This window comes from Aythya marila (assembly GCF_965140915.1).
Source record: "Aythya marila genome assembly, chromosome: 1".
NCBI lineage: Eukaryota > Metazoa > Chordata > Aves > Anseriformes > Anatidae > Aythya > Aythya marila.
This window is the reverse complement of record NC_139042.1, coordinates 143069565-143092586: the sequence shown is the minus strand read 5'-3', so window position 1 is coordinate 143092586 and position 23022 is coordinate 143069565. Positions and strand designations below refer to the sequence as shown.

The 23022-nt window shown below is 36.2% G+C and overlaps 1 protein-coding gene across 11 annotated transcripts in view; it reads left to right on the top strand.

The window, feature by feature from the left end:
• The window catches only part of ERC1 (ELKS/RAB6-interacting/CAST family member 1), a 294324-nt gene that overhangs the window by 130341 nt on the left and 140961 nt on the right, over window positions 1–23022 (top strand). The window lies entirely within an intron of this gene.

Sequence of the window (23022 nt, the reverse complement as noted above, 5' to 3'; positions counted from 1 at the left end):
TAATGTAAAGCTGAATGAATAGATTAGGTTTTGTCCAAACCAAATGTAATAAACATTTTCCATCTTTGTGTTGGAGACAGGATATTGAGATATTTTTTCTACTCTTGAGTGTCCCAAACAAAAATGGTAGTGTATTATGATTCCATGACATTTGCATCACAATCCAGTAGATCTTGAGAATGACCTGAAACAGATTCTCTTCTCTGTTATTTTCTCACCTTCTAATGGTTTGAGAGAGATTTTCTAAGCAGAAATACCTGTTTGGTTTTGTTTTGTTTTGTTTTTTACTCAACCATTCATGATAAAGAATCACTTACTTAGAAGAGAAAAATGGAAATTTGATTATTCCCCTTTGCATTTGCCTTGTGCCAGAATAGTGTCCGAGAAGTGAGAGAAATTAAAGAGAAGATATTTCAGGTACTTCATGAGGGCGATAGTGATTTTCATTGAGTTGATGATAGTCAAATAATGGGCTCCTCTGAATGATTTGAAAAATTCTGTTCTAAGAAGCTCTGCTAATAGAAAGGCCACCCTAGGGATCTGAGATTGTTTTCACGATATTCAGAGAAAGCATTAACAGGAAGGTGAGATTTTAACTTCCGCAGCATCTGCTGTGTGCCTTCATTTTTCTTCTTTCATCTTGTGTAAGAAAATCTCAGTGATAAATCATGTGGGGAGAAGATCCTCTGAGTCCACTAACTTCAAATAATTTGCTTGTACTGCAGTGAAACTACTGGACTGAATAGCTTTACTCAGCTGTATCTTTCACTGTAGGATGTATTCTTATTTTCTTGAAAGTTATAGAGCAGTTCAGGTTGTCAGTTAGGTTTCTTCTCTCTTTGTGGTTGTACGGATCATCTTGTTTTGTTACTTCTTATAACTGTGGTATAAGTTCAAACACTCAAAAGTGAACATAATGAACTTCCTAGCCATCTTCCCTTTTTTCTGAATGATTTAACTTTCAGCCCATTCCATATATCATGTATTCAGAAGAGCATTTGGGCAATAGATTGGTAGAGAAGGTGCATTAAGTATAGCTAAAGAAATATAAATAGTAGTTCCAAGTCATGTTTTCCTGCAGGATTTTTCAGTCCCTTACAGGTGTCTATCTCAGGCATTGAATTCCCGATGTAAGTATTACGAGTTGATGAGGGGGTCAGGAGCAACAAACATCAAAAAGAACTAAGGTAGGGGGAAGAAATCTGTTCTTAGTGATTTAATTCTTTCTGTATGCAGAAGGAATTACTGACCAGGAAAAGCGAATTGGAAATATTAATCATTCCTTACAATCTGATTCGTAGAGGAGAATGGAATGGCAGGAAGAGAATTTTCTTATGCGTGGTTTTAATATGTCTGACTGTTTATTTTTTTTTAAAATTATGTTAGCATTCTGAAATTCCAGTCCAGATTGGGACTTTCAGTGTCAAAAACTGAATGAATACATATAAATGGCTTATAATCAAAATAGCTTATAGTCTATAAAAAGATAGCAAAGAAGAGAAACAAAGCCAGACCTTTTTCTCTTTTATAGATAAAAGCACTGGCACCCAGGCATTAAAGAGTTATAGAGACTCTTTTTCTTTGAAAAGATGAAATTCCAGAGATCAGCAAAGCAGTTACTAAGTTTTCTGTGCTAAAGTGGTTGTTTGCTGCTGCTTACCAGTCACAAAACAAAATTATGCTATGTCAATGAAAGCATAAAACCCAAAAGTGACTGGATATCATTCCATAACAACTTTGTGGAATACTTTGACTATTTGCTGCTATCCATTCCTTCTTACCAACTGATCTCTGCTATTATTAAAAGATATATAGTGAGTGCCCTCTTCACTTCTTAGCTTGTTTTCTTTTCTGCCAGTACTGAGATAGAATATTTCTTTTCTTTTGCTTCTAGTAATTTTAACATGTATTTCAGCTGTGTCAAAGAGGAGACTACTTTTGTTATTATGTGATTTACTGCAGCTATGTAAATCAAGGAAAAAAAAATCTGAAAATATTCATATTCATTAACCACTGTAAGTGGGAATGGAAAGGGTCCTCAAGTTCTGGAGACCCAAGGTACATATTGTTAGTGTGGTAAATTAGCAAAATAACAATGATTTTTCAGGTGGAACTGCAATATAATCACTTTATTTATAAATATCATTTATACTACAAAGTATCATTTCAGATACTTTGTAGTGACTACATGACTACAAAGTGAGTACATTCTCATCTGAATAATTGCTGAACTTTCTATTTTGCCTTAGTTCTTTTCAATTCCCCCCCATCTCTGTTTTCTGAACGCTTGCTTTCTACTTGTGAGCTTTTACATAAAGCAGAGATTTTAACATGCCTATTAAATATATAGTTGTTTTTTTTTTTTTTTTAATATATATAGATACAATATAGGTGTTTACCATGTTTGTTTATAAATTATTGTTTCATGCTAAACGGATATATCCAGGCACATTATGAGGACGTTCTAGAGCTACAGTCTTGGTTTCCAGGCTAGAATTGATAATGTTGCCTTGTAAGAGTCCTTCCTAAACCAGTCCATGCAGAGTAAGCTAGAAATCATGACTTCTAATGCCTCTACAGCTGTTCAAACTCTTCTGTGTAAATAAGAACTTTGATGCTTGCAGAAGCATTTGTCAGCAAACAGGAGTGAATATAGCTGTGTCTGTTAGGAACTGTTATTTTAGCATGTAGGGCAACATGAGAAGAAATAAGTCACATTCAGAGAGTAACTGTAGTCATGAAAATGGGATTTTTCAAAAGAGACAGTCTCTCCCTGGAGTTTTTCCTTATGCTAGTTATATGTGACAACTGGACTAGGAGGAGAAGAGAAATAATAACTTGGTTTTGTCCGTAGAAGAGAAGAAATGAAACACCTGTTAGAGAGGTATGTACAGTGAAGCAGAAGGAGAAAAGGTAGGAGGAGAGGAAGATGAAGTGGAAAGCAGAAGGCTGTCATTATGAACCTTTTCAATGATTGCAAAACTGCCTTTAGTTCAGATTAAAAAAAAATAATAATAAAAAAAATAGGGAAATGCTTCCACTCTTTAGTAACTGTTGCAATTACTGGGTGGGGGACTTTGTTTTTCACTTGTGAATGGGAGGGAAGATTTCCAAAAATAATGTATTAAATGTGGTGCATGCTATGCAAACTTTTGAAAAACACTTTGGAATCAACATCAGATTTGGAGCACAAACTCACTAATTTATAGTCTCTGTGGGCAGGATTTTGTTTTTTTTTTTTATGGGGAGGTGGGCCATAAATTTCCATTTCTTTTGTGGGTGAACAGCCCAAAAAGTTTTGGTTTTGTCCCAGTTGTGGTGGTGTAGAGGTTTTGTAGCTGTCTGGTTATTCACTTTTTTTCTAATGAACTGTTTGCTTTTTGCATTGCCATTCCATAACCTCCTGTCTCTCTGTAACTTTTCATTTTGTGTCTTGTTTCCTTCCTCACTTTTTCTTTCCATTTATATTGTCACGTCCTGGTTCCACGAGTTGTTTTGTTTTGTACGTGTGGGGGTTTTTTGACTATGCCTTTTCTCAGAAAGCACGCCTCCCGCAAATTGCACCCTCCCTACCAGGTGTCGGTCCCTGCACCGCAACACGTAGGGGGGTTTGTGTGGGACTTCCTGGGAAAGTGAGTGCTCTGTAAGGCTACTGTTCCGTACGGGGTGGAATGTCACTGCTGGCTGCTGCTGCTGCTGCTGCTGTTTGGGGCTGCTGCAATTACGCTTGTTTTCTTAGATTAAACAGGAACTAGTTATGCCAAATACAAGCTCTAACAGTCTCTGCGTTCAAGTCCTGCCACGGTGGTTATGACCACAGTCCAAAGCAGGGTTGCTGCTATTCTTGATTTAAACTCTGTAGAAACTGGTACTTTTTAGTCTAATTTTCTGCTGTGTTTTACCTTTGGTTCTAATCTCCGATATAAGTTCTGCTAACCATCTAAAACACAAGTGCTCTAAAATGTGCCATTAATAGAGGTCAGTATTGCCTTGTTATTAATTTTTTTGTGGTTACTGTCCTGTACAGAGAAAAAAAAGGAGAAAACAAAAAGTATGTACTTAAGAGGCAGTAGTAAATACATATGTAGATGTTGTTTCAGAAGTAAGCACTGTATGTATGGAAGTCATGATAGCAGTTACAGACTTCAACCAGATTTTAACTTGGTATGCTCACTGTATTGGATAGGTAGTCCTTGTAAGCACATAGGGCACTACCACTTTTTTTCTGAAGGAAACTTGACTTTGACTGGGGACCAAAAGAAGACAGTGCCCACCTTTGGAGTACCAGCAGTCCCATTAAGGACAGCTGAAGATGATGACTTTTAAGGGAGAGATTTCGGTGAGTCTTTCTAGAAAGACTTTAAGGATGCCTTGTTAAAGAAGAAACCTTAGATCTTTTGATATGTATAGCTTTTTTAAAGCTAAAAGATACTCCTCATCTTAAAAATTTCTTCTCAAGAAAGAATAAAAGATTCAAAAATGTAGGGCGATACAGAAGGAATGCTGAAAAACACGGACAGTAGGAGGAAGTATCTTACTCTGCCTATAAGATGGCAATATGTTTGCATCTGTGGATGGTAGAGGAGGAGAGAAATTAACTGCGTGTTCCATCAGATTTGTGGTTTTCTAAATTAGTATAAAGAAAACTATAGTAGTAAATTGTGCCCTAAGCTTATCTTAAGTCAACAATTTGAAGTTGAAATACATATTTTCAAACTACTGCTGATATCTTGCAATAATTGTCCAGGGCTTTCAAGTTGCTTCTGTGCATTTTAAAAGATTTTTAAAAGAGAATTTCTAAACAAGAACTGCATCAGGGCATATAAGGAATTTAAAATGAAAGGGATGGTATCAAATTAAAGAACAGGAAGGTGTTGATAAAGTCATAATCATCACAGTTAATTTTAACCTTAAGAGATGGTATATCTATAATTCTATGTTATAATATGGGAAGGCTTGTTAAAGTAATCCAAAAATAATGTGAACTCTTATTCAGGCACAGGAAAAAATGAAATAATTAAGTATCAATTTAAAACAGTTAATGCATTTGGGTACCTTAAATCACAAAGGCAAATTGAGTATTTTTATGTCATGGTTGAATGGTGTGAATACAGAGCAGAATTCTCTGTTGTTAATTATGCTTTCAGATGCATGCATGTGCATACTAGTGTTTTTTTATCTCTTTTTCTTCACCTCCTTCAAAATTTAAAGATTTTCATCTGCTTCCCATCAAAAATCACTAGATTAAGTGAGTATTAAATTTCTAAGTTTAATCACTCAAAATTTCAGACATTCCAAAATGAAGATTGCCATATAACGTTAATTCACCTCCTTTGTGAGCTTATATATCACAGTGAAGTGACACAGTCTTTAACCACATGAACACGTTTTTCCATAAGAATGTTGCCTTTGGTGTGTAAAGGGCACATCTGTAATTGTCGCCCAGAAAACAGGGTGAGACTGATACCTGTCATGGACAATTTCAGCAGAATTTGTTAATACCTGAGAAGAAATTGAGAACAAGGTCTTGTAAAGAAAGAAGTAGTTAGGCCCATAATTAGTCCAGCTCCATCAATGACTACACAAATCTGTTGAAAGTAAAGATTTTCATGATTTCCAAGTTTGGAAATGAAGAAATCCTTTCTTTTCAGTCTTGTTTTGTCATCATACAAAATGAACATTAGGCCTGAAGTCCCACATGGAGTTTCACAAGGGATAAAGTAATAGATTTTATAACACTATAACTGCTGTAAACAGATAAGGATACAAGACACAAACAGTTTTACTCATAGGTACTTAAATTCCAACATTTGAAATTATTCTGATTTTCAGAAGGCAAGTGTCTGCCTTCAGAAAGTCAACCTTTGTTAAGATGCCTTAAGATCAACACTGAAATCACTTTTGAAACCTACTTCTAAGAAAGGATGAGAGAGAGAGAGATTGCCAGTAACTGTAGAGAGGATCAGATAAAGAAGCCCTCACAATGATTTTATAGTGACTTCTCAATCCATCCTCACCTTTTTCTTATAATAGTATAAACTTTTCTCGTTTGTTGTTTATTTAGCTGTCCTTTATTTCCCATTCTCTCCCTTTTCCTTTCGTTTGTGGGAAACCGAAACTTTGTGTTACTGCAGAAGCAGCTGCTTAAAAATACACAGCCACAGAACCCAGAATAGCCCAGCCCTTGGCACATCAGGAAGTCAGAGCTGATGCAGGCTATGGCTGAATGAGCTTGCCTATGGTACCCCATCACTGAACCTCCTAATCCAGTGTTCAAGCATGAAATTCCATGTTCAGGCAGGCAGGAATCACAGAATCACAGAATTTCTAGGTTGGAAGAGACCTCAAGATCATCGAGTCCAACCTCTGACCTAACGCTAACAGCCCTCCACTAAACCATATCCCTAAGCTCTACATCTAAACGTCTTTTAAAGACTTCCAGGGATGGTGACTCCACCACTTCCCTGGGCAGCCTGTTCCTGAATGATACTCTTCAACTGAGCGATTTGTCTCTACAGAGCTATGTGCAGACTGTATCCTTGATTACATTCAGCAATGGACTAAAAGCATTAGTTAATCTGGTCTTCCCAGACTAAGCATCTTATCTTGTGCCCTCCAAGGAGGACCTTATGCTAAAGCAATATTTATAAGGAGGGAGAAGCATCCATTGTGAGCTTTTTAGAAAGCTTCTACAGCTTTACTGTAGCATTAAAGTTCTGATTGTTTTTATCATTAAATCAGGGTTGTTATTAAGCATTCCCTCTCCTGCCCAAATCTATTCACTGTAATGAATATAGGAGCTGTCATCTGATGATGCCTGCATTATACCAGTGATGGGGTTTATTTAGCAAATACCTCCCAACACAACTGGTAGATCAGTGGAGTGTAAGAACTGTGATATAATTAAAATAATTATAAAATCAGAGGAGAAAGAAATTTATGTAAATAATGAATCTAGTGTGTGTATCAGTGTTTCATTGTTACCTGCATTGGCTACACCTTTTAAAAAGCTGTATTGCATTGTTTAAGTCAACATCTTCAAGCACTCTGAGGGTACCCATACTCACAATGCTAGTATGTAAAGAGTAAAAAAAATATTCCTTTTTGTACAACCGACACAGTAAGGATAAAAGTGATAAATCCTCACGTTGTCTTGGAACACAGAAATAACCATTATGCCAGTGAAATAATGGTAGTTCTCCCAGGGACAACCAAGCTCACATTTGTGCTTATGTGTGTGCAAAAAAACCTCTTTCCGTCTCTTCTCCATCCCTCTAAATATCAGATAAAAAGAAAGGAAAAGACCAACCATCATTCTTTTTTACCAAGAAAAGGTTTCAGAAGTGGTAAAGCATAAATTGCCTTTCTACGTCCAAATTGACACAAGGAAAATCAAGTGTGTATTCTTGAAAATCTGTCAGATTACTTTGAAGGAAATACGAAGTAGTAAATGTACACAATCACTCACTGCCAAGTAGAATTCAAAGGTTGACTAGAAATCATTACACAAATGTCTCCCTAAGTACATCTGAAATTAACAAGGCAGACCTATTCCACACTTAATAACACGCAAGCTCAAGGAAAAAATTATAGCTGGGATGATAAACAGCTTTTCAAATATATACATTAATTAAAATACTGAATATTCACACTTCACGACCTTTTGGTCTGTACCCAGAAATCATATTTAAATTGGCTAGATCTTTAAGATTAATCAGTTAGCATCTTAAAAGAAAATGGATTTCTCTGAGACTACCAGTTGATGTATTGTGTCCCTGTATGACGCCCCATTAATTGCATCAGGGTACGCAATTAATGGGGCGGGACTGAAGAGCTGCTGCTGGATCTTGTAAGGAATGCTGCAAATGTGTGTTCCTGTTCAGAGTGAAATAGTGCCAACCAAAAAGTACTTCTTCGCCGTGTCATGAGTGTGTTTCACCCTGCGTTGGGTCTGCTTGCTTGGGCTGCTTCCATGGGGCAGGTGCTTTCTGTGCTGTGCTGATCAATTTCACTGATGTGGCCCCTGCACTGGGGGCTTCCCTGGTCTGCTGCAGATCGCCCTTCACTTTCCTAATATATTGCTGGCGACTGTAGCTGCCTGCCTCATTGTTAGTTTGAGTGCCAGCACTGTTCCAAATTTATTTCTAATTGTAATGTGCTTTCAAAGGCAACTGACACATTCCTCATTTCTGTTTGGATAAATATTGCGATTATCCTGAAATCCTATTTCATATATTTTTTTAATATTTTGAACCCTTATAAAAGCATGAAAAAGGGACTAGTGATTACACAAAATGCGTTTTTCTTACTAAGAAATAATTTATTCCATAGCAAAATGAAGATGTAGCAATAATTACTCTCCATTCAAATCCTGTGCAGCTGGCTAAATAATATTTCTGTACTGTAGAGAAAATTGCAAGTGACCTCAGCACAGCTTTTCAGATACTGTTTTGCCTTCATCTTATGCCAACAAAAGACACTACCTTCTAATACCAGTTGCAAGAACGTTGTGGTTAATTCAAATACTGCAGAACTATTCTGAATTTTATCCAATAGTTTTTTTCCGCTGTTATTTTGAAGAAACAATATCATAATATAATCGTAATGGAAACAGTAACTACAAAGTGTCCCTGTAACACAAATGAGAATTCTTAAGCTTTCACAATCTGGATTCAGTAACAGCTATAAAAAGAGACAAACTTTTTTTTTTCCCTTTCTTATTTAGTCCCACATCTAGCCAAGCCGTTGTTTTCACTTTTCTGTTCCCTTTTGATAAATTTAATTGACCAGACATGGTTCTATAGTTCATCCTAGAGAGCATAATCTTGGATTTCAGTCAGAATTACAGTTGCACCATTTTCTATATAAATTAACTGGGGCTCTTGGAACATTATGACTTAGTTGAAGATCAAACACTGAGTATGTAGTATTTGGCATTTTCCAAGTCTCATCTTTCCTGAAGTCCCCAAATAACACAGCCTTTAAAAGAGCAATCCTGGAAGAACTCATTTGAAGGATATGAATTTAAAAGCCTAAGAAATATATCTTTACACTAGTTTATACGTTATGGAACAACAATACACTTTGAAATTCACTTTGAAACTGCTCCTTGTACAAATTCGATATCCAACATAGCTGGTTGTAAAATTTATGCCAGAGGTAAGGACTTTAAATTCCATTTATGTAGTTCCTTATAGCCAGAGTAATAAGGCATATAGCAACTAGACTATTCTATAGAAATATTTTCTCCGGACAATAGCCTACCTTTAGGCCTTTATAAAGAGAAATCTGTCCATCGGTAAAGCACAACATGTGCTGTAGAAGGCAAATTGATGTTTTGGGCAGCAGGACGTTTACTTTTTTTCTCTTCCGGTGATTGAAAAAGAATAAAATTTAAAATCAGATTAAAATAATATGTATTCATGGCTCTTTGTTGACTTACATTGCTGTTATCAGTGAAATTGACAGCAGATGCCTATGAAAAGATATTGAAGATATATGAAAAGAAGCAATAATGAACCTATGGGGTCTCATGTTTTACAGAGAACTCCAGCATTTTGGTTTGTCCAATCCTGCTATTGAACAATGTTGGAGAGAACTGTCAAAGATATGCCTGTTCGGTCATTATTGTTTTTAGATTGCACCGTACATGGAAGAGTTGAGACAGAACATTGTAGGAAGAGGCAGATGCTTCCTTTTTTTGCCATTGGAAAGGTGACTTCAATGTCAACATTAAGAAAGATGAACTTTTAGCTTTGACAGGTCTTCAGGACTTGAAGACTTCATGTATTTTTTACCTTCTGTTCCCTTTTGACAAGTCTGGGTCATCAGCAGGAAAAATTAAAAAAATGTTTCTTGATTATGGAGACAAAATAAGCCCCTGGAAGAAGATGGCATTAAGGAACATCTTAGGGCTCATCTCAGACAGTCAACTTTGATGTTTTTGAAAAGTTAGCAAGAATTCTGGAAGAAGGATACTTGCTAGTGATGTGATGTAATTCCAAAGTTTTCTACAGTTAGTTTTTTTTTCCCTTTTTCCAAGAATTGATGTGTGTATTATAGACTTATAGACTATTTTGTCTACAGAAAATTTCCTCTGAGTGAAATGGTGTAATCTAAGTGTCCTTTTCTTCTTTTTTCTTTCTTTTTTTTTTTTTTTTTTAGTGTCTATAAAACATGCAGCTCTTTGTGTTTGTGAAGGATTGTATGTCTTTGTGTCTTTACCTTATGTAGATCTGCTTGTTTAGTCCTGAATTCTTGAACTGCCTTATCTCTGGACACTGTTTTCACAAACTCTAACTCTTTTTCTTTCGCATCTCCTTCCTGGATTTGCTGCTTCCTTCAGTCTCACATCAAGGTCAGTATTGATTTTTAATAAGGTTGTTTATAACACTATTGTCTATTAAGATAAATTTGAGATCTCACAGAAGATTGCACATTAATTTGCATGATCCACAAAATAAAAAATCAGAGATTTGGTCAAGTCCATGTAGGAGGATGGGTTGGATAGGGCAGATGTTCAGAAGAAATCTGTGCTTGAAGGAAAAAAATGTATTAAAGCCACTGTGTATCAATGTTGTAGTACACAGGGAAGAAGTGGGAGAAGATCGTAAAACAATTTAAATATCTGTGGTTTTATCTGTCGTGTCAAGAAGAAAAAAGCTTGAACATCACCATATTCTTGGCCATGATATGTGCTGTTGACTGCAAAACTAGTTGATTTAAAATACTATTCAGTGTGCTTTCTTAACTGTTGAATTTTTACCATTGCATCTGTGTCTGAAATCTTGTTGTTGTAGAGCTAGTTTTGGTGCAGTTTCAGAACAGAAACTGAAATTTTAGAAACTTTGATACTATAATTGTTGCATATTCAGTGCATTGTGTTATCAGAATGAAATTAAAGATGATACATAAATTAGCAAGAAGATTACTTTGTGCCTTCAAAAAATTTATAAGCTACAAAAAAAAAAAAAATCAAGAGACAATCTTTTGAAGTCTTGTGGCCATGAATGAGATTTTTGCGTCTTTTTTTTTTTTTTTTAAGCAGTCATTGAACATAGATTCAGAATTTCAATAGAGGTGCAGCTAGGAACAAACTTCTATGATCTATGTAATACAATAAGCCAGAGTGCATGACCTTATAACCCCTAGTTACCTTTAAAACAATCAAAATACCATTTTGGATTCTTGACTTTGCTGATTAAGTTTGTTTGGTAGAAAGCATCCATGACTCTTGATGAGAGAATGACTAAAATTGTTTCAGGCACTGTCTTTGCCCAGCAAGCCTCTGTTTTAAAGCCTAAAGTTCCGAGTTACTGACCGATGTCAGGCTTTTCTATTCCTGATTAGCACTGTGAAAAATGCAGTGGTTAATGGAATCCCACGATGGCGTGATGCTGCTGACGCCTTTAAACTGTGTCAGTGTTTTGACCTTGGTTTGGCACAGATGGTGCACTTGTGGCCTTGGCTGCACATTTTCCTTCCTCCCACAAACTGGAAAAAGATTGGAAGTTCATCATGCTGTTGTCCATCAATACCTTCTGTATTTAGTGTGTTGTACTGGCATACTTGTTATTTCTGTTGAGAGGAGGACCATCCTTGAATGACCCTCTTTTTTCAGTTCGCTGAGAAAAGAACTGCCAGGAAGCTTTTCTGCCCTGTGAGCATTCTCATCATGAAATGCATACCATGTTTTTTCTTGCATGAGTAGTAGTAGTAGTAGGGTAGTGTGTGTTTTCTGGTTGCCCCTGAAGATGGAGTTTGATGAGCTTTGTTTGGCTGATGGAATCCTAAATATTATAAAAGCCATCTGTCAAAGACATTTCGGCTTCAGTACTATAGGCTTGTATCGAATCTGCACGTATACTGGACTTTGTGGTAAAGAGGGGTTTAGGGTGTTCAGGTGATTTTTTCTTTCTGATTCAGAACATACCGTAAAATATATCCAGAGGAGATATGACTGCAGTTTGAGGTGTCCAAGCGTTAGGATCTTTGAAGAGATGGAAAGTTTTCTGACTGGTGTTGAAGAGATTCTCCATTCAGTCCACATAGTTTCTTAGTGGTTTTATTATTGATACATATTTTTAATTGATTGCTATGATGGCTAGTTGCTGAGGTTTTCCTGTATTTGTTAAAATAAACGTGGAGTGTAAGGGAATATGTGGAGTGACTGCTCTTGGAACAACAAAATCCCTGCTGGCCAGAAACACAATGAAAAGATTCTTCTAAGGACAACAGGAAAATTACAGGGGTTGCAGAACTTCTTCTTTCCTATGCATTTAATTGTTTGCCTAATTACTGTTAGCTGCAAGATATGAAGACATAGCTTACTTATGATTCTAAGATTCTATCCCATAAAGTTCCATCCTATACTGAGAGCTACTATGGGAATCATAACTTTATTTTTCTCCTAATGGTGTAAAAGCACTTATTTTTTTCAGACATCAAAGCAGATGCGTCTTCCTGAAAAAGAACCAAATATGTGCAAAAATACATTAGGTATGTGTGCTTTCTAGAAACAGGAAGAAATACTTTGAATGAAGAATGAAGAAGAACAGCTTTGCTTACTGTAACCAGTGCAAAACCTCTGAATTGTCTGATCTATTAAGCTCTCCTGTTGATAAACTTGTTGGACAAGAACAGTAGTTTAATCTACATCATCATTGCTGTTATGACACGTATTTACTGTTTAAAATTCTGAGGGTCTAGAGTGGATTTCACAATGGTTCATAGTAAATAAAATAGACTTAGAAGGCATGGGTGTTAACTCAGTTTTCTGTAAGGATTTTTTTGCTAAGCATCTCTGTTGATGAGAGTTTTACTTAAAGAACTATCTAATGCTGAGTTCCAGAGAAAAGAAAAACAATAAAACTACTCTGGTGTCATCAGCCCCAGTAGTGGAAAAATTAGAAAAACACCATGAAGTCATATGCTACAGTACTTTCAAGCAGTCCTTACAGATACATGTCACAAAAGTTGAGATGGTATTACTATAAAATAGAAAAAGATAGCAAGATATAGAAAACCAGAATTTTTCTGGAATCTTTGCTATACCAAAGAGAATTTGATGCAATAGGAAGTAATAAAAACTACTGTAAACCTTATTTCCACACAGCGGAGTGGTTTGGCGATTAGATAAGTGCAGGCTTGTGGCATGGATCCAGATAGAAGCCTGTTATGAGTGTCCATGTAAAATTAAATGTCTGTATAGCAACTCAATGATATTATAGCCTTATAAAATTAAAGTAAAAACAAAGTAATAAATGCGAAGAAATGTTTCGGTCCTTTTTCCAGAGTCCTAAATTTCTGCTACATATCTAACCACCAAAGCGTAGCATCCTTCTGTAAGAAAATGATAGATAATATTTCATAGAAAGTTATGCAAATTCAGAAAATTCAGGATACTACTCAATAATTGTAAAATAATACATAAATGCTGAGTAGTCGATTAGAGGCATACAAATGAATAGTCTAAGGTGCTAAAGGTTTTTCATTCTTATGGAAATAACCTTTATAAACTGTGTCATATACTGTATCTCTAGGAAGCTGTGTTTCTGTGTTCTGAGAAAGTGCCAGGGCAATCTGGACCAATTTCACTGGAAGTTTGGCTGGCTCTTTAATTTCTTACCTTCAGGAGACTCTGGTCTTTATTCTGCCATGATGCTGGTCATTTACCACAGCAGGAAGTGATAAAAATGTCAAGCATGTAGAATCAGCAGTGGTTAGTTTTAGGTCAGCAGAGTTTTGTTTTCAAAGGAGTTTCCATTTGAATTTCCTTGGTTGTCTTTAAAATGTAATGACCTCTAATAGTTGCTTTCAATTTAACATATTTTTCCTTTAATTCTACTTAAATCAGTAATGGCTTTATGGAATTCTTTATGTAGAAGAATACTCTTTACTTGTAGAAGTTCTCCATTCCTTTTGAGTGAGGAAAAGAAGTACAGCATCCACAAGATGATAGTGGGAAAAGAAAAAACGAAGGAGTCAGACTTGTTGGCTGTTAAGGTTGGGTAGAGCACAAAATAGAACTATGTTTTTTGTTAAAACAGTTCACTGGCATAGTCTTTAGCATTTGCTTTAGGAATAATGGTTATCAGAATTTTCATCATCCATTTGAAGAGGAATCTTGCTTTTCTGAAAGGGCCTTTTTTCTTGCCTCATTTGATTGCATCTTAACAAAGCGCAATTATCCACAGCTGTTCATCATCTCAGAATTCTCCCTTTTCTGCAGTCTTGTATGATCTGATTTCTTTCCTATTACCTGCTGAAATCAATTTAATTAATTAGCCAATGAGTTGTTTTTCTTCTGTGTTATTACTGTTTTCAGTACGTGTATTCCCAAAGCATGCAGCTTTCCTGTGGGAATTAGAACTGAAGGAGCTCAGAAAGACATGTGGCTGCATATGGCACTGGTGGGATGTTCTTATGGCAACAGTAGGCTGTGAATTCTGAGGAGCTCTGAGTCAAATGCAGTTAGAGCAGCCCCTCATAATTTTTTTTTAATATATATATATAACAGAAAAGATAGCTTCCTACCGTACTATTTGAAAAATCAAAATGTGACATAATTTAGAATACATTTTAAAACATGTCTTTATGTTAACTGTAAAGTTAATAGATTGTCTAGCATGTCATCATCAGAAGATTAGCTGAAATTATCATTCAAACTTCATGCAACATTAAACATTTTGACTAACCCATATGTGTCACATCACATTTAGTCAAAGGAATAAAATCTGAATGTTATTTTTCTTCTTTAATGGCTTACTTCTGTGCAAAAAAAAAAAAAATCCTTGAAAATGGCTAGATTTTTATTTCTGCAATAACTCTGAAAGGTAGGTAGGTATATGGACAGATAGTGAATCTGTGTTTTAGATTAGTCTTGGTACAAATGTTTGCATTACTGACTACCAAAAGGTTTAGCAGATCCTGGACTCAGAGAAAAAACAATAACAGTAAGAAAACACTACTAAAGGTACAGAGAATTCAATTGGGCAGGAGACTTTCTTAAAATGTTACTGAAGAAGATGAGAAGTTCAGTAACTTTTCATTAATTTTTACTGATAATCACTGATTTCAGGTCTTCCAAGTCCCTGAGCCTAGAGGCAGGATCTACAGGAGTAAAGCATTACTCACAGAAGTGGAAGACCAAGTTACAGACTATTTAAGCAAATTAGGAATATGCAGGCTGATGGAATCAGATCAGATACATACAAGGCTGCTGAGGGAGCCAGCTGATGTCATTGCAAGGACTCTTTCTATCATCTTCAGAAGCTCATGGCTGTCAGGGAATGTTCCTGATGTCTGGGAAACATCATGCCTATTTTCAGAAAGGATGAGAAGGAGTGGCCAGCGAATTACAGGAATTACAGGTTAGCCAGTGTCACTTTAGTCATTGTGAAGTTTTTGGAGCAGATCCTCCTGAAAGCCGTGTTCAAGCAGTTGAAGGACAAGAAGGTGATAGGGAGCTGGCAGTATGGTTTTACAAGCGTAAATCATGCCTGACCAACCTGATTGCCTTCAGTGATGAGATTACTGGCTCAGAGGGGAATCAGCACTGTTTAATGTTTTTTTAATGATGTGGATGATGAGACTCTGTGTCCTCAAAAATTTCAAGGATGATAGCAAATGGTGGGGAGTGGTTACAGGGAATATATGCTGCTGGAGGGCAGGGCTTGCTTTATAGGGTGACCTTGACAGGCTGGAGAAATGGGCTGGCAGAAACCTCATGAAGTTCAATAAAGGTGAGTGCAAAGTTTTGCATCTGGGGTTGAGTAACCCCTGCATCTGTACATGCTGAGGACCAGCCGGTGAGAAGGCTGGTTTGAAAGGAGGGACTGAAGTGTGGTTGAGGACAAGTTGAACAAGTCAACAGTATCATGTTGGTATGAGGAAGGCCAAATGCTTACTGGGCTGTATTACCGTGAGCATGGCCAACAGGTCAAAAGAAGTGATTGTTTCCTTCTACCTTGTACTTTTGAGGCTGCACCTGGAAGACTTTTTGGGCTTCTGAGTAGAAGAAAGATGTTGGGATAGTGGAGTGAGTCCAGCTGGGAGCCCAGCCACGGTTGACCACGTGCTGGAGCATGTGACATATGAGATGAGGCAGAGAGAACTGGCTAAATTCAAGCCTTGTGGGACATCGTGCTGTGGTCTGTTGGCTATCTAATGGGAAGGTACAGAGGAGACAGCCAGACTCTTTTCATGTTGCTCAGTAATATGACAAGAGCCAACAGACACAAATTTCAAAATATTCCGAAAAAACAAATAAACCAAAAGCCTTAGTTCCTTTAGTCTGCAGTGTTTAAAAAAGAAAAAGTATGCCTGTTTAATCTGAATTTTCAGCTGGTGGTATTGTTGGTTATGCTGGATGTACTTGAATTCCTCAGCTAATCATACCAAATAAATACCAGCAGTAATGTTGTTAATAGCTTTTTCTTGTAACCGAATACTACATAGATATAGACCCTCACTTTACTTTTCAGTGTGTATTCTGTAACTTTACATTGATATTACTGGCAGAACATGGTGGCAATGTCATATAGAGATCTGAATAAACAGCTAAGAAATATTTTCCGTACTAACTCTTTGTAGCAATATATATAAAGAATATAAAAGCAAATATTTCTTCATTATTTCACATAACATATTTTAAAGGATGATAATATCATTAATTAGGATAAGGTGGTTTTTGTTATTCCTTTTAGCATTGCTTGCTGTCTGTTCTCCAGCAGTTTGCATAGAAGATCTTTTTAGATCATAGAAGATGCAAGTAATTGTTGTTTTTTACTCTTAGTTTAAGATATTCATTCTTCCCTTTCTCATATCTCTTGCGTTCAGCACGAATTTCACATTTAATGTGGAATATGCAAGTGCTCAAAAGGATGGGTCAAAGCACTCAGTAATTGATTGTTTGTTTCCTTTGCCTGCTTCCATGATTTTTATGGGTATACTTGGATCACATGAACAAATGACAGCTAAAATGTATCTGAAGGAGTCTGATTTGTATTATTTAATGCTTAAAGCTTCAAAAATTATTGTAACTTGGGCAAAAACCTTATAGTGTAAACAAAATCCTAATATTTAGAGGATTGTTTTAAAGTATTATTCTGTTGGTTAAAGTTTAATAGGATGAATAAATATGTGCTATGCCCAATTTATTCTAATTTTTCTCCTAAGTTATGTGATGCTTCTGATAGCAGTCTGTTTTGGTTACATTTCCCATGCTACATTTGAAGATTTGTTTTAGAAGCAAGGCCTTGCAACTTACTTTCAATTTGTCAGGAGTGCTTGATTTGGATACCAACACCTGAAATACATATTTCAGTAGACACATTATTGTTAATATCATTAAACATAGAGGATCCCTCAATGAATTGTCTTAGAACTGCTTAGAAAAGTCCTGTCCAAGGAACTGAGATGCGGCAGCACTTTCTCTCCTATGGTCCCTAGTGTAGTCATACTCTTCTCATGGGATATCGGCTGTGATTTATGTTCTGCAATGCAAAGTACAGCATTGCTCCATCCTTCACTACCCATGTCTTCTCCAGTGCAAAAAGCTCAAAGAAAGAACACCTTTCTCTTGTGCAGGAACAAAGCGGTTGGTGTTTGTCCAGTTATTTCTTTGTTATTCATAGCACTGGTAAAGATGCGGTTGATAACCTGAAGTTATTTCCAGGCGACTTTGGGTGATGGCAGACGCTATTAAAAACAAACAAATATATAAAAACAATAATTGTCATTACATTCCAGAAATTAATTCACATATTCACATATGTGTTAATTCACAATTCACATATGGAAGACGTACGAGGAACGGCTGAGGTCACTGGGCCTGTTCAGCCTGGAGAAGAGGAGGCTGAGGGGAGACCTCATCACAGTCTACAACTTCCTCGTAAGGGGGTGTCAAGAGGCAGGAGACCTTTTCTCCATTAACACTAGTGACAGGACCCGCGGGAACGGGGTTAAGCTGAGGCAGGGGAAATTTAGGCTTGACATCAGGAGGGGGTTCTTCACAGAGAGGGTGGTTGCACACTGGAACAGGCTCCCCAGGGAAGTGGTCACTGCACCGAGCCTGTCTGAATTTAAGAAGAGATTGGACTGTGCACTTAGGCACATGGTCTGAACTTTTGGGTAGACCTGTGCGGTGTCAAGAGTTGGACTTGATGATCCTTAAGGGTCCCTTCCAACTCAGGATATTCTATGATTCTATGATTCTATATTCAGGACCTAATAGTGTTTTACACAGTGCCTAGAACACCAGTTCACATTTTATAATTCTACTGTTTGCTTAACAAATTAGAAAACACTGTTACACTTTGGGTACCTCAGACTTTTATTGAATGCAATTTTTTTATTTGCTTCCTTTCCATGTCTCTGAAGAAACTGCAGATCCCCAAACTCAGAACCATTTCTGCTATCAAGCTGAAGTTTGTTTTCCTCAGAATAAACACCTGCTGAGGAAAAAAATAAAAATAAAAAGAATGGTCTCACTGAAAATTAGCTGCAGTTGAGATCCCGTCAGCATGGCAAATCAGCATGTTTGTCTTATTTCCTTTGAAGGATGTGAAATAGTTTCAGGAGTGCTTATGAACTGCTAATAGTTTTCAGTTACAGATATAATCTTCCCTATATGTATATATATATATTTCAATTGGACAAAAATACATCTCTTACTATTTTGAAAATATCAGCAGGGAAAATCTAGCCCTAATCCAAGAGATAGTGATTTTCTGATTAAAGTGCCACGTCTTTTTAATTTAATTAGGTTAAAAAGGAGTGTCCACTAATACATTTGTATTTATGCTTATTTATACCTACCTGCACATGCTGAAAGCTATCAACAACAAAAAAACACCAAAACCTTTTAAGGAATTGTAGTTGGTTTCTTGAATTGTCTAGAGGTGAAGGAGCATATTTTCTTCTGCATCTTAGAATAGTGGAGGATGCTTTTTGAATAACAGATAAAGAAATTCTTAATATTATTTTGAAGTAGAAAGATTATTGAATGCTTCTGTTGTCTTTCTGTATCCCATTTTGACCATAGCCTCGATAATTTTTTGTCAAATTTTCAACACTGGTTATAGTCTCAACCTGCACCATATAACTTCATATACAGAGACGCTTAATTTACAGAAAACACATGAGATTCCTATTAGGAATATTCCTTTTGACAGTAAAGGCTGTTCGTTGATCTTTCCTAAGATTATAAGTGTTTCCTGATTACTTGGAAAATTAATTCATTGAAGGAGTCATAAATGATTCATACCTGCTTGTAACTCAGTGACAGGCTGCATCAAGGCAATTGTCTTAGTAAAGTGATCAAATGCAATCAATTCAAATCTTCATTTTGTCTCATTTGTCTCAAGGTCATGGAATAAAAAATAGTTCACTGGAGTAATATAATTTTCTAGATAAAGAATTGATCTTCCTCAGCAGAAACTCTAAACTAGAGATAACTTAATTAACAAATGTCATGATCATTAAGGATATCAGTGACGATATGCTTTGGAATCTGGAGCATGGCATGTCTTGTAACTGTGGACTCACTTCAGCAGATTTTTTTCTGTGCTCATGCAGATAATGTCCAAAGGAATGTATTTATTCAAAATGCTCATGGACGTACTTGTTCTGCAGAAGATCCACTTATGAAGTGGTGGAAGTCCTGAAATGCACAGCCAGTAACATTGCGCGCACACATTACCAAGACGAGAAACCTCTGATGAAAAGATGCTCTCAAGTGTTGCTTGCAACACAGGTTCTGTACTCACTAAGTTCTCCAAAAACTTCATGGCATTCACTTGGCTTGTGAAGTTCTCCTATCTGAACTCCAGAGACCTAGAGCTACAGACTGAGAAGACAGTATTACAGCTATATTAGAGGAACAAGAACTAAGCCATATGTACTATTTAGATAGGCAATTGAGCCCTGTATGTGGTGTATCTGTTACAAATAATGCTGCTGTTCCCCATTTTCTAAGCAATCAAAAGTCTGTAACAAATGATCTCTGTGGGCACTCTTCATATTAACCTGATGTGAGCTGTCAAAGCCAGTGCTACAGAATGTATTTCATATGAGGAGTTACCTCTTAATAATAAATCTCTTTGTTAAGCACCAGAAGGAAATATGCCAAACATGCAGTCCTGAGAGATTGTAGTCTGCATTGCATACCAGCAATCAGTCTCACCCACTGGATACCAAAATAGAGCTATATATTCCCCATCTCAAATTCTGATGTTAATGAAGACCCTGTAGCAAAATACAATTTGATGGCCATGATGCCATTGCTTTGCAATCAACCGTATCATTTTTGCATACTTTTCCCAGTATGGTCTCTGAGCATGGCTGAGTTTGATCTTGTCAGAAGCATCAGATTTGGTACTGCTTCTTTGTAGCCAGCAGGATAAACACCTATCCATTTACATCTATAGTGAGAGTCTGTTTGGAAGATTCTTCTTGAAAACAATTTTGTCTTTAAGGAGAACAGATGAAGAATGTTATCTTTATTTGGGCATCCCAGTACAGTAAAAATCAGCAGGCTTTTAGCCCTGAAGCAAACCATTTTGTATTTTTTTCAGAATGGTCCTGCTAGCATCTCTGTTCTCACATCATTTCCATGGAGCTATTATTAACTTTTTTCTTCCCTACACAGTCAAGATTCTGAATGTTCTCATGCTTATTTTTCTTTGATATCAGAAATCCTTTTCCACTGAATTGGTACATTCCTTTTGCTTTATTTTTTTGTCCTTAACAACTGCTTGTTTTAATATCTTTCATTGTAAACTGTGTTTTCAATAGCTGTCAGCTTTAAACTATAAGACGTATTTTGATTCTTTAATGTGACCTATTTCAAAATAACAGCATAATATACAACCCTTATCCCACATTTATGAAAGCTTTTAGAAGAGGACTTTTCTTTATTGATAGCTTGTTCAATATATGCAGTAAAATAAACATAAGCTACTCTAGCCTAGTTTTTTAATGCTTTGCTTTTAGAATTTTATTCCCCCTACATTATATTTAATTCTTGTTTTTGTTTCAATGACTGATTTTTACATTCCATTTTTTTATTTTTATTGTATGTATCAGGTATTATTCTAGCAGGAATGAAAAGATTGCATGCTCTTATGAAAGAAAACAACTGCTCTGTTTTGATTTGTTTTCTTTTCTGGCTAGTGGGACTGCAGTTAAAAGAGATGTGTGTGATCTTAGATCACAAAAATACCCTCTGAAACCTCAATAAAATGCCATTCATAAGGAAGATTTTATTGCTGTTTAGAAAATACTTTTTTTCCGCCAAATCGTGCAGGTCTCTTGAGCAGAGAGTGACTGGCTGTGTGTGATCTGTTCACAGGGTGGTTGGCTCATGATTTGGAGTTGAAGGTAAAAAGAACAGCACTTTTGGGAGTTCTTCCTGCACTGCTAGGGCCAAATTCAACTAACTCAGCATGTAGCAGGGAGAAGGAATCCACACTGAGGCCTCATCAACCATTTTGCAAATGTCATTTTTGGCTTTGCATCTGTTTGCTCAATTAACAAAAGCAGAAGAAAAAATACAACAAAACAAACTTATTTGTTGAACTACTGAATACTGTTATTAAGGTCATAACAGGTCATAAGGTCTTAAAGCATTAGTATTTTTCTTAACAAAGGTGTACCCCTATCATTATTTTATGGCTCTGTTTTAGGGTTTACTCTGAGTTTGTACTTTTAAAGCTCTTAACTTCAATAAAAATTAAAGCATGCAAGGTTTAAGGTTAAGGGTAATTATAGAACTTGATGTTGAATTAATTTGACATTTAATCTCTGAAACCTAATTTCAAATTTATCATCAGTTATGAAATTATGGTATGTATTTATTATACATACCATATCACAAAACTTACTTCCTACTAAGTAGATTTTGAGAGTTTAAATAGTTGGGAAGCTGCACTTTAGTTTTAAAAGAGTGGTGTGATTACGTGTTGCAGATTATATCTACAACAATAATAGATGATAGAGATGAATGAAAACACGCAGTGCAATAGATGCTTAGCTGAAGCTTTTTGATTCAGTCTTCTCTTTAGCATGTTGTATCTGTCCCTGTCTAAAAGTGAACATTTGTTTTTTTTAATTCATTATGGACTTGTTGAACTAAAATGAAGGATCTCCTGTTAATCTCTGCTGTTTATCCCTCGATTATAGCCAGTTCATTAAAGCACATTTTTCTTTTCTTCCAATTGTTTTGAGAATACTAAGACAACACTTCACTGTTTGTATGTAATTGGGCTGCTACCTCCTGACTGGAGAATAGCCTGCTTTATTCTATGTTTTCGTTCAGTCAAGAGATTGAAAGGAAAAAATCTATTTTCTCTGAAATAGAATAGCTTGATAGTACTTAGAGTATGCAGTGGAGACACATGTGCTTCTCATCTTTAGTAAAATCTCTCTATTTGTTCTTGTATTTATTACATACCTTTCTTTAAATTCACTGGCTGTTTATGCTGCATCATTTCATGAGGAAAATTATTTCCATGTTTCTATAAATGTGTGTTCCCTAGAGATCACTGAGAAATAACATTTCACAGTGGAAGCACCTGTAACATTCAGATTTAGTGTGTGTAGTTTTGATTACATTTTTTAGTTTTCTGCTAGAATGAGTCAGAGAGCTTAGAACAACAAGATGAAAAGCAAACTTTAATACATAATATATATTGTATTATTTTATTAATATGTTTTATGTATTAATGCATATTGTAATTATGCATTGTATGGAGAAATACAGAAGGTTGGTTGTGTTTGACGGTTGATGCGTTTACCTCAGTGAAGCTTGGACCTGAGTTTGAAGGCCTTTCGTTACTCAGAGAAATAATGTTCCAAGGTAGCATGTTGGTGCTGTTATCTCTGCTGCAGGCTGATAGAGTGATCTGGTTAGGACTTGCTTACGTCTTCCCATGAAACATACCATATACCACTAATAACTTGTGCTATCTCACTTTTTAGAATGTGTTATCTATAAGCTTTATGTATTGATTGTGTGTCAGG